General features: G+C 51.6%; 2 protein-coding genes across 2 annotated transcripts in view; both read right to left on the reverse strand.

The window, feature by feature from the left end:
- The window catches only part of LOC134574918 (alpha-2-macroglobulin-like protein 1), a 259,124-nt gene that overhangs the window by 175,434 nt on the left and 70,361 nt on the right, over positions 1-13,329 (reverse strand). The window lies entirely within an intron of this gene.
- LOC134574919 (alpha-2-macroglobulin-like protein 1) overlaps positions 1-13,329 on the reverse strand; it is a 41,347-nt gene that overhangs the window by 8,521 nt on the left and 19,497 nt on the right. The window lies entirely within an intron of this gene.

Genomic DNA, 13,329 nt, shown 5'->3' on the forward strand with positions numbered 1-13,329 from the left:
GGGTCGTGGGAGGGGGAGGATGACTTTCACCTCTTCCCCTGTTACATTCCCGTTGTGCTGTGACATCACCCTTATACGCTGTGTAAAGCATACTATTTAATTTGATCAGCATGGCCACTTGAGTTTTTATAGTTTTCACGCTGCTTGTAGTTTATATATGGTTCACAAAAATCAAACAAACGATAAAGTAAACGTGTAAGGATTCAGAATATTCTTTCAAACCCTTACACATTGTGTGTACGTATTTTTTGTCTTAAGTTTGTGGCTTTAAAGAGGTTTACGTTGTTTCTATTATGTGCATAACATGTTCTTGTAAATGTTTGTTAAATTTTTCCTGGAATTGAAATTTTTCAATCTGAATAAAGATAGTCAAATCCCTGATACACACTGACACAGAGCAGAATAGGGACTGTTCCCCCTACATAGGGTCACTTGGCAGATATGGATTGACACCTATCCTAATGATCCCTGATACACACTGACACAGAGCAGAATAGAGACTGTTCCCACTACATAGGGTCACTTGGCAGATATGGATTGACGCCTGTCCACAAAACCCCTGATACACACTGACACAGAGCAGAATAGGGACTGTTCCCCCTACATAGGGTCACTTGGCAGATATGGATTGACACCTATCCTAATGATCCCTGATACACACTGACACAGAGCAGAATAGAGACTGTTCCCCCTACATAGGGTCACTTGGCAGATATGGATTGATACCTGTCCTCAAAACCCCTGATACACACTGACACAGAGCAGAATAGAGACTGTTCCCTGTCCACAGAGACCATGATACACACTGACACAGAGCAGAATAGAGACTGTTTACCGTCCACAGAGACCATGATACACACTGACACAGAGCAGAATAGGGACTGTTCCTCCTACATAGGGTCACTTGGCAGATATGGATTGACACCTGTCCTCAAAACCCCTGATACACACTGACACAGAGCAGAATAGGGACTGTTCCTCCTACATAGGGTCACTTGGCAGATATGGATTGACACCTGTCCTCAAAACCCCTGATACACACTGACACAGAGCAGAATAGGGACTGTTCCCCTTACATAGGGTCACTTGGCAGATATGGATTGACACCTGTCCTCAAAACCCCTGATACACACTGACACAGAGCAGAATAGGGACTGTTCCCCCTACATAGGGTCACTTGGCAGATATGGATTGACACCTGTCCTCAAAACCCCTGATACACACTGACACAGAGCAGAATAGAGACTGTTCCCTGTCCACAGAGACCATGATACACACTGACACAGAGCAGAATAGAGACTGTTCACCGTCCACAGAGACCATGATACACACTGACACAGAGCAGAATAGAGACTGTCCCCCCTACATAGGGTCACTTGGCAGGTATGGATTGACACCTGTCCTCAAAGCCCCTGATACACACTGACACAGAGCAGAATAGGGACTGTTCCTCCTACATAGGGTCACTTGGCAGATATGGATTGACACCTGTCCTCAAAACCCCTGATACACACTGACACAGAGCAGAATAGGGACTGTTCCCCCTACATAGGGTCACTTGGCAGATATGGATTGACACCTGTCCTCAAAACCCCTGATACACACTGACACAGAGCAGAATAGGGACTGTTCCCCCTACATAGGGTCACTTGGCAGATATGGATTGACACCTGTCCTCAAAACCCCTGATACACACTGACACAGAGCAGAATAGAGACTGTTCCCTGTCCACAGAGACCATGATACACACTGACACAGAGCAGAATAGAGACTGTTCACCGTCCACAGAGACCATGATACACACTGACACAGAGCAGAATAGGGACTGTTCCCCCTACATAGGGTCACTTGGCAGATATGGATTTACACCTGTCCTCAAAACCCCTGATACACACTGACACAGAGCAGAATAGGGACTGTTCCCTGTCCACAGAGTCCATGATACACACTGACACAGAGCAGAATAGAGACTGTTCCCCGTCCACAGAGACCATGATACACACTGACACAGAGCAGAATAGGGACTGTTACCCCTACATAGGGTCACTTGGCAGGTATGGATTGACACCTGTCCTCAAAGCCCATGATACACACTGGGGGGAGCTACTGTCCTCCCCAACCCCTGCGCGGTGGGTGGGGGCCATAAATCACAATGGGGGGACCTACTGTCCTCCCCCCCTCGGCCCCCACCCCTGCGCGGTGGGTGGGGGCCATAAATCACAATGGGGGGGCCTACTTTCCTCCCCCACAGCCCCTATCCCTGCGCGGTGGGTGGGGGGCATAAATCACAATGGGACGTACCTACTGATAGGAGTGGAGTATTGTTCATATCAGTTTAATACCTTCCGCGTCTACTATCAGTGGACGTGTAAATGGCAGAGATTTTTAATTGTTGAATCACCTCCCCTTTTTAGGCCAAGGTGGGAAGATGCTTAGACCACTGGTATATTGGTGCCATCTTGGAGGATTTTTTTTGGTTTGGTTTTTGAAGCCACAGTGCTGCACCAGTGGGCCTAAAAATTAGGCATGTACACATGCCTGAAAAATGTGGTATTGTTGCAGCCGCTGCTGTAGCAGCGGCCAGAAATATTGATGTTTGTTTCACAGGCAGAAAGTGCCCTAAAACATGGAGGCTTGAACCCTAGTTGGTGGCGGATAAGTCACGCAAGTCAAACGTCATTCAGAGCTAAAATACAGCAGCGCGTGGACCATTTTTAGCCCAAGGCAGCTCATCTCATCAGGCCTTTTTTAAGCGAATGTATCGCCCAGTGTCAGTCCCTTCGGGATCCATCCCTCATTCATCTTAATAAAGGTGAGGTAATGTAGACTTTTTTGACCTAGGCGACTTCTCTTCTCAGTGACAATACCTCCTGCTGCACTGAAGGTCCTTTCTGACAGGACACTTGAAGCGGGGCAGGCCAGAAGTTCTATCGCAAATTGGGATAGCTCAGGCCACAGGTCAAGCCTGCACACCCAGTAGTCAAGGGGTTCATCGCTCCTCAGAGTGTCGATATCTGCAGTTAAGGCGAGGTAGTCTGCTACCTGTCGGTCGAGTCGCTCTCTGAGGGTGGATCCCGAAGAGCTGTGGCGATGCATAGGACTTAAAAAGGTCCGCATGTCCTCCATCAACAACACGTCTTTAAAGCGTCCTGTCCTTGCCGGCGTGGTCGTGGGAGGAGGAGGAGGAGGATGATGACTTCCACCTCTCCCCCTGTTAGATTCCCGTTGTGCTGTGACATCACCCTTATACGCTGTGTAAAGCATACTTTTTAATTTATTTTGCAAATGCTGTATCCTTTCCGACTTGTTGTAATTCGGTAACATTTCCGCCACTTTCTGCTTATACCGGGGGTCTAGTAGCGTGGACACCCAGTACAGGTCGTTCTCCTTCAGCCTTTTTATACGAGGGTCCCTCAACAGGCAGGACAGCATGAAAGACCCCATTTGCACAAGGTTGGATGCCGAGCTACTCATTTCCCGTTCCTCCTCCTCACTGATGTCATTGAAGGTATGTTCTTCCCCCCAGCCACGTACAACACCGCGGGTACCAGATAGGTGACAATGAGCACCCTGGGATGCCTGTTGTGTTTGGTCTTGCTCCTCCTCCTCCTCCTCCTCAAAGCTACATTCCTCCTCTGACTCCTCTTCCTCACAATCCTCTTCCAGCGTTGCCGCAGGTCCAGCAAGCGATGCTGATAAGGCTGTTTCTGGTGGTGATGGTGACCACAACTCTTCCTCTTCCTCTTCACGCTCATCTACAGCCTGATCCAGCACTCTTCGCAGGGCACGCTCCAGGAAGAAAACAAATGGTATGATGTCGCTGATGGTGCCTTCGTTGCGACTGACTAGGTTTGTCACCTCCTCAAAAGGACGCATGAGCACTTGAGGCGGGATGTGGACTGGGGACAGGGAGCACGTGGCGTCGTTTTGAAAGGGCGCCGTCCTCCGCGTGAAATAGGGCCGTGAGTAATGATGTCACGGGTAGCCTGCCCATAGTATCGCAAAGGGTGGAAGAGCTGATAGGACATCTGAAACGTATTGGGATGGAGATGCTTAATTGTTCTCCAAAATGCTTGACACCACCCCATAGTGAATCTCTGCAAACTTTAATACCATCAGAGGAGGAAGAATGTGGCAGCCCACTGGGATTATTCGAAAAATTTCAAATTGATGATTTTCCAGACCCTGTGGTTGACATTAGTCCAGATTTACATCTAGTGACCCATGAGGATGTTCCAGGCACTACTTGTGAAATAAAGACAGATAATAAAGTGAATGATCCTTCTCCTTGGGACTTGCACCCTGTCGTTGAAGGTGGAGTAGGCAATGGCAAGAGCAGGGCTGCCATCAGAAATTTTGGGGCCCCTGACACAGCTCAAGGTCTGGGCCCCCCGGCGCCTGCACCCGAGTTCCCCCCCCCCCCCCCCGAGTCCGCCCACAGGGATGCAGTGTCTGCAGGGCCGGTGCTAGGATTTTTGCCGCCCTAGGCAAAAGTAAAGTTTGCCGCCCCCCCATGTGACATCACAGTGCCCCACCCATATGATCTGCCATGTTAACTAACACAGTGCTGCAGTGCCGCCGTGTTTACAATAAAAGGCCTGCAGGGACAGGCTATAGACACCAGAACCACTACATTAAGCTGCAGTGGTTCTGGGGACTATAGTGTACCTTTAATGTGAGGTAAATTAAAGATTAGTGCCCCAAATAATATACTAGATTGCCTACTTACAACCAGATGAGGATGATGATGGGCTTCAGCTGCCGTCTGGCTCCACTGGTCTGGTGTAGAACAGGCTCTCTGGAGGCGGTTTGTAACTGTGGTCACAAAATTCAATGTTCTGGGAGAACGAGAAGCAGCTTGAGGGCCCTTTACACAGCTCAAGGTCTGGGTCCCAGGGTCCACCTTCATGTTCCACCAATGAGTTTGTTCACAAGGGTGTGTGTGTGTGTGTGGGGGGGGGGGGATGTCCTGATGTGTGTAAGGAATGCATTGTGTGAATCTGTGTTTGTATGTGTAAGCAGGGGCGGACTGACAACTAGGGCACATCGGTCATGGACCGAGGGCCCGAGGCAGCCAGGGGCCCGGCAGCACAGCCATGCTGGAGAGATCAGCACAGGGCCCCAGCAACCTACCGCTCTGTAAATCTCCCTTACCCTCACATGAGACCTGGCAGCTTCACCAGCTCTCTGCCAGGTCTCCTTCTCCCTGTCCCGTGCGGCTCTGTGTGATAAAGAGAGGAGGGGCAAGGAAGGGACCTCACTTCCTGTACTCTCCTCTCACACAGAGCCCGATCAGCAGGGGAAGGAGCAGCAGCCAGAGAGACCAGAGCGAGCAGAGAGACAGACAGGTAGGAACTACTCACCCCCCTCCCTCTGTCACAGTCACCCCCCTCCCTCACTGTGTGAGACTGTCACCACCCTCCCTCTCTCTGTCACTGTCACGCCCCTTCCCTCACTGTGTGACTGTCACCACACTCCCTGTCACTGTCACCCCCTCCCTCACTGTGTCACTGTCACCACCCTCCCTCTGTCACCCTTCTCTCTGTTACTGTCACCCCCTCCCTCACTGTGTCACTGTCACCACCCTCCCTCTCTCTGTCACTGTCACCCCCTCCCTCTGTCACTGTCACCCCCTCCGTCACTGTCACCCTCCTCCCTCTGTCACCACCCTCCCTCTGTCTCTGTCACCACCCTCCCTCTGTCACTGTCACCACCCTCCCTCTGTCACCACCCTCCCTCTGTCACGGTCACCCCCCCTCCCTCTGTCACTGTCACCCTCCTCCCTCTGTCACCACCCTCCATTTGTCTCTGTCACCACCCTCTCTCTGTCACTGTCACCACCCTCCCTCTGTCACCACCCTCCCTCTGTCACTGTCACCCCCCTCCCTCTGTCACTGTCACCCCCTCCCTCTGTCACTGTCACCCTCCTCCCTCTGTCACCACCCTCCCTCTGTCACTGTCACCCCCTCCCTCTGTCACTGTCACCCTCCTCCCTCTGTCACCACCCTCCCTCTGTCACTGTCACCACCCTCCCTCTGTCACCCCCTCCCTCTGTCACGGTCACCCCCTCCCTCTGTCACTGTCACCCTCCTCCCTCTGTCACCACCCTCCCTCTGTCACTGTCACCCCCTCCCTCTGTCACCCTCCTCCCTCTGTCACCACCCTCCCTCTGTCACTGTCACCCCCTCCCTCTGTCACTGTCACCCCCTCCCTCACTGTGTCACTGTCACCACCCTCCCTCACTGTGTCACTGTCACCCCCCTCCCTTTCTCTGTCACTGTCACCCCCTCCCTCACTGTGTCACTGTCACTCCCCCTCCCTCTGTCACTGTCACCCTCCTCCCTCTGTCACCACCCTCCCTCTGTCTCTGTCACCACCCTCCCTCTGTCACTGTCACCACCCTCCCTCTGTCACTGTCACCACCCTCTCTTTGTTACTGTCACCCCCCTACCTCTGTCACTAGTCACCCCCTCCCTCTGTCACTAGTCCCCCCTGTCACTGTCACCCCCCTCCCTCTGTCAATGTGTCTGTCACCCCCTCCCTCTGCCACTAGTCACCCCCTCCCTCTGCCACTAGTCAACCCCCTCCCTCTGTCAATGTGTCACCCCCTCCCTCTGCCACTGTCACCCCCTCTCTCTGTCACTGTCACCCCTCCCTCCCTCTGTCACTAGTCACCCCCTCCCTCTGTCACTAGTCACCCCCTCCCTCTGTCACTAGTCACCCCTCCCTCCCTCTGTCACTAGTCACCCCTCCCTCCCTCTGTCACTGTGTCACCCCCTCCCTCTTTCACTAGTCACCCCCTCCCTCTGTCACTGTCACCCCCCTCCCTCTGTCACTGTCACCCCCATCCCTCTGTCACTGTCACCCCCTCCCCCTGTCAATGTGTCACCCCCTCCCTCTGTCAATGTGTCTGTCACCCCCTCCCTCTGCCACTAGTCACCCCCTCCCTCTGCCACTAGTCACCCCCTCCCTCTGTCAATGTGTCACACCCTCCCTCTGTCAATGTGTCACCCCCTCCCTCTGTCAATGTGTCACCCCCTCCCTCTGTCACTGTCACCCCCCCACTGTGTCACTAGTCACCCCCTCCCTGTCACTAGTCACCCCTCCCTCCCTCTGTCACTGTGTCACCCCCTCCCTCTGTCACTGTGTCACCCCCTCCCTCTGTCACTGTCACCCCCTCCCTCTGTCACTAGTCAACCCCTCTCTCTGTCACTGTCACCCCTCCCTCCCTCTGTCACTAGTCAACCCCTCTCTCTGTCACTGTCACCCCTCCCTCCCTCTGTCACTGTGTCACCCCCTCCCTCTTTCACTAGTCACCCCCTCCCTCTGTCACTGTCACCCCCCTCCCTCTGTCACTGTCACCACCCTCTCTTTGTCACTGTCACCCCCTCCCCCTGTCAATGTGTCACCCCCTCCCTCTGTCAATGTGTCTGTCACCCCCTCCCTCTGCCACTAGTCACCCCCTCCCTCTGCCACTAGTCACCCCCTCCCCCTGCCACTAGTCACCCCCTCCCTCGGTCAATGTGTCACCCCCTCCCTCTGTCAATGTGTCACCCCCTCCCTCTGTCAATTTGTCACCCCCTCCATCTGTCACTGTCACCCCCCACTGTGTCACTAGTCAACCCCTCCCTGTCACTAGTCACCCCTCCCTCCCTCTGTCACTGTGTCACCCCCTCCCTCCCTCTGTCACTGTGTCACCCCTCCCTCTGTCACTGTCACCCCCTCCCTCTGTCACTAGTCAACCCCTCTCTCTGTCACTGTCACCCCTCCCTCCCTCTGTCACTAGTCAACCCCTCTCTCTGTCACTGTCACCCCTCCCTCCCTCTGTCACTAGTCACCCCCTCCCTCTGTCACTAGTCACCCCTCCCTCCCTCTGTCACTAGTCACCCCTCCCTCCCTCTGTCACTAGTCACCCCCTCCCTCTGTCACTAGTCACCCCTCCCTCTGTCACTAGTCACCCCTCCCTCCCTCTGTCACTAGTCACCCCCTCCCTCTGTCACTAGTCACCCCCTCCCTCTGTCACTAGTCACCCCCTCCCTCTGTAACTAGTCAACCCTTCTCTCTGTCACCCCTCCATCCCTCTGTCACTAGTCACCCCTCCATCCCTCTATCACTAGTCACCCCTCCCTCCCTCTGTCACTAGTCACCCCCTCCCTCTGTCACTAGTCACCTGTCACTGTGTCACCCCCTCCCTCACTGCCACTAGTCACCCCTCCCTCTGTCACTAGTCAAGCCCTCCCTCCGGCACTGTGTCACTAATCACTCCCTGTGTCACCCCCACCCTCCCTCTGTCACTGTGTCACTAGTCACCCCTCCCTGTGTTACCCCATTCCTCCCTCTGTAATTGTGTTACCCCCTCCCTCTGTCATTAGTCACCCCTTTCCTTCCCTCTGTCATAGTCACCCCATCCCTCCCTCTGTCACTAGTCACCCCATCGCTCCCTCTGTCACTGTCACCCCCTCCCTCCCTCACTCTGTCACTAGTCACCCCCTCCCTCACTCTGTCACTAGTCACCCCCTCACTCTAGTGACAGAGTGAGGGAGGATGTGACTAGCCACGGGAGGGGGACCCTGAGGGTGGGGGCACCCTTAGGGCACTATAGTGTCAGGAAAACCGCTTTGTTTTCCTGACACTATAGTGATCCTTTAACATTTATTTAATGCACATATATTTGGGATCTAATTTTGCCCAGGGGCCCCAAAGGCTCTCAGTCCGTCCCTGTGTGTAAGGGCTGCAAGGTGAGTTTGTGTATGTATGGGATGCAGTGTGTGTGTCTGTAAGGGATGCACTGAGTGTGTGGAAGGGGTGCATTGTGTGTTGCTGTGTGTAAGGGATGCATTGCTTGTGTATGTGTGTCTGTGTGTAATGCATTGTGTGTTTTTCTGTGTGCAAGGGGTGCATTGTGTGTGTGTGATGGATGTCAATCTCTCCCCCTACCCCCGTCAATTTCCTTCTTCTCCCCCCCCTCCAATTTCCTTCTTCTCCCCCTCCCTCTCAATTCCTTCTTCTCCCCCACCCTCTCATTTCCTTCTTCTCCCCCTCCCTCTCATTTCCTTCTTCTCCCCCTCCCTCTCATTTCCTTCTTCTCCCCCTCCCTCTCATTTCCTTCTTCTCCCCCTCCCTCTCATTTCCTTCTTCTCCCCCTCCCTCTCACCTCTCATGTCCTTCTCCCCCTCCCTCTCATTTCCTTCTCCCCCCTCCAATTTCCTTCCTTCTCCCCCCTCCAATTTCCTTCCTTCTCCCCCCTCCAATTTCCTTCCTTCTCCCCCCCTCCAATTTCCTTCCTTCTCCCCCCCTCCAATTTCCTTCCTTCTCCCCCTCCAATTTCCTTCCTTCTCCCCCCTCAAATTTCCTTCCTTCTCCCCCCTCCAATTTCCTTCCTCTCCCGCTCCAATTTCCTTCCTCTCCCGCTCCAATTTCCTTCCTCCCTCCCCCCTCAAATTTCCTTCCTCCCTTCCCCCTCAAATTTCCTTCCTCCCTCCCCCCTCAAATTTCCTTCCTCCCTCCCCCTTCAAATTTCATTCCTCCCTCCCCCTTCAAATTTCCTTCCTCCCTCCCCTTCAAATTTCCTTCCTCTCCCCCTCCCTCAAATTAACTTCCTCTCCCCCTCCCTCAAATTTCCTTCCTCTCCCCCTCCCTCAAATTTCCTTCCTCTCCCCCCTCCCTCAAATTTCCTTCCTCTCCCCCCCTCCCTCAAATTTCCTTCCTCTCCCCCCTCCCTCAAATTTTCTTCCTCTCCCCCTCCCTCAAATTTCCTTCCTCCCCCCCTCAAATTTCCTCCCTTCCTCTCCCCCTCCCTCAAATTTCCTCCCTTCCTCTCCCCCCTCCCTCAAATTTCCTCCCTTCCTCTCCCCCCTCCCTCAAATTTCCTCCCTTCCTCTCCCCCCTCAAATTCCTACCTCTCCCTCCCCTCCCTCAAATTTCCTTCCTCTCCCCCCAAATTTCCTTCCTCTCCCCCCCAAATTTCCTACCTTCCTCTCCCCCCCAAATTTCCTTCCTCTCCACTCCTCAAATTTCCTCCCTTCCCTCCCTCTCCCCCCACTCATTCAAATTTCCTCCCTCTCCCCCCCACTCCCTCAAATTTCCTCCCTTCCCTCCCTCTCCCCCCACTCATTCATATTTCCTCCCTCCCTCTCCCCCCACTTATTCATATTTCCTCCCTGCCCCCTCCCTCAAATGTCCTGCCTTCCCTCTCCCCCCACTCATTCAAATCCCCCCCCCCCACCCACTCAAATTTCCTGACACCCGGTGACCCGGCGGGCGCGCGAGGGAGCACTCTCCTCTGAGTGCTTCCTCTTCAGCTCCCTCGCGCGCCGCGTACTGATGCCGGAGCCGAAAGATGACGTCATCTTCCGGCTCCAGCATCAGTACGGTGCGCGAGGGAGCTGAAGAGGAAGCATTCAGAGGAGAGTGCTCCCTCGCGCGCGCGCCGGGTGTCAGCAGGGCCAGCCTCTGGGGGGCCCTGAGGTGACCGGCTGCTGGGCCCCCCAGGAGAAGATGCTGGCCCAGTGGGAACATACCGAGGTCGCAGGGCCCCCTGCGACCCGGTATGTTCCCACTGAATGTGGGGCCCGGACGACCTGAGCAGTCCGGGCCCCCCAGGACCGCCGGGCCCATGACAACCGTTGCGGTTGTCATGCCCTGATGGCGGCCCTGGGCAAGAGCATGCTGTGGGTAGTCAGTGCAAACACTCTCTTCCCGGTGAATAATGAGGAGACTAACTATGATGACGTTATTTGCGTTGAAAGTAATGATGCCAGAGATCTTTTGAAACCATATGGAAGGAACGAATTGGTTAAAAGAAAGGCAAGAGACCACCTGCATATAGACAAGAATACGCATAAGAGAAAGAAGAGAACAGGTGAAAAAGAGAAGCTGCAGACTGCCTATCTGCAAATAGTTGAGTTATGTCCTGAAGATGTCCGTGTTACCACAGTGCAGACTCTGTTTGATACACTACTGAGGAGAGTCAGAGAAACCCCAGATCTTCACGTATTGGATGAGTCGGTGCGTGGAGTTGCAGAGAACGTAGAACAAGAAATATTTAAACTTTTCCTGTGTACTGACAGCAGATATCCTCCTTTTCAATTTTAAGGACCCTAAAAATCAGATCCTGTTCTGTCGTGTGGTCCTTGGTGAAATCACCCCACAGTGTTTGGTCCAATTGAGTGCAACGTAAATGGCTGCACAGGAGCTGGCCAACTGGAGAATTCAAAAGAGAAAACATGCACTGGAACTAATCGAGAAAGAGGAAAGACAGCCATACCAGATTCAGATGACAAAGCTGACACACAAGGGGTTAATTGAAATTGATACTGTGCCCGATCAGAACTTGACCCTAGAGGATCTGTCTGATTCTGTGTGGCAGCCTCAGGATTCTCAGCAGGATTGCATCTCAGAGAAAAGGGACACAACATCCCAACACAAGAGCCACCTTTTAGATCAGGACTGCCTTATATGCAAAGGGCTGATAAACCCTCCAGGTGATGCTGACTTAAGCCAATGGGTAATTACCAAGAAACCAGAGAAAATATGTAAACACCATATAACTAATGGCAATCAACATTCTTCATGCATTGAAAAGAAGAACAAGAAATTGTATGATCCAGATACTAGACTCACAGATCCAGCAGACTCATGTGTGTGGAAGGGATTCCTTCACACTTTCTCTATAAGGCAGTTTAAAGCTACAGCCATGCCAGAGTCTGGTTATAGCAGTCATCTTTGCCAGGATTTACCAAAAGTGTTAACATCCGAAGGATGCATTTTGCAAGAGTCTGTTTGGGAATATGTGGATCGTATCTGGCCAGAGTGCACCAAGGACATGTGTGTGATCCGACTGAATCAAAGAACGTCAAGTGATGCAGTTTCATATGCTCGGCTGTATTCTTATCTTAATCGGAAGCTGAGATATGCAATCATCAGAAGTCATGGCATGGAGGTGTTCCTAGTGCCTCTACCTGCCGGCCAACCCATCCCTCAAAGATTGCGTCCTTTGGGAGGTCCAGGTTTGGAAGACAACCATCCTATTCTGCTTCTGATCTTGCTTCTTCCAAGCCATCCTTCCTGGACAGCTTATCCCAAAAAATCTTCCAAGAAACATAAAGAAGGTTTGGATATCCCAGATGATATTTTCTCTGACATATTAGCAGATGTTGAACGAGAGGAGAGACAAATGGCCGAGCAAGGGCTCCCTCCTCCAGGTTTCCCAAATTTTGAGCAGTGGAATCAGAATTCTGAGGATACAGGAGAGGAAGTTGGCATGCCTGAGATCAAGAATATGCTCCAAAATTTGAGCAATGGCCTTCAGTTCCCAGGAGAATTCTCTGTAATTATAGGAGAGAGTCAGGGTGCTAATATTATGCCACCTCTCCATGTGCCAAATACTGTTCCAGCAGGTCTCCCATATCCATCTTTTCCATTGTATCCAGAAGCAGCCTACCCTGGCTGGCATGGTATGTTGCCCCCTACTCATGCAGTAAATTCATTGTCCATTGACCCAGCCAATCTCTTCTCTTACCCGCTTTCACAAATAATACCACCTAACTTCTTATCTGATCAACATTTTACTGCAGGACCTCAACCTTTTGCATAAATGTTGTAGTTTTGTTATATTTACGTTTTTTGGTTTTTTTTAACTGTTATGTTTTAGCGAAATATTGAAAAAAATACATGTAATGTGCTGAACATCAAAGCTGAAATTTTAATTTGTCTCAGTAAGTTGAAAGCCATACTTTCTATGGGAGTTTCAAATGTTCAATAATTGTTTTCTGAAGAAAGCATAACTGTCTGTTTTTAGCAAGCAACAACTCCATATTAAGCTGTTTATTCACTGAACATCTATTTGTACTGAATTGAAAACTGAATGACAAAATGTAGGCAGAAAACGAATGATTTGAATATATTCTTCAAATACCAGAATTTTTTAATTTGTTTTTTTAGTTCACTACTATTCTGTGTTTAGTAATGTATAAGTGTGCCAGATGTGACAAGTTTACATAGGTTAATTATACCCACTGTTATATCTCGGCTACAAATACATGCATTTTGGCAAACACCTCAAAGCCCGTGTAAGCTTTGTGTTGTTGAATTTCAGTGATTTCTTTTCTGTTGCATGTGTACAGTTGTACTGTAAAATGGGTAAAGCATGGGATATGTTTTTACATTTGTATACTAAAAATGTTAATATACGTTGAAGAAAAAAAAAAGAAAAAAAAAAAGGACGCATGAGCACCCCGGTCATACAAATATTCATTAACAGCTTTTTCTTGTTGGAGCAGGCGGTCGAACATTAGGAGTGTTGAATTCCAACGTGTAGGGCTGTCGCAA

Source organism: Pelobates fuscus, chromosome 10 (genome assembly GCF_036172605.1).
Source record: "Pelobates fuscus isolate aPelFus1 chromosome 10, aPelFus1.pri, whole genome shotgun sequence".
NCBI classification, from domain to species: domain Eukaryota; kingdom Metazoa; phylum Chordata; class Amphibia; order Anura; family Pelobatidae; genus Pelobates; species Pelobates fuscus.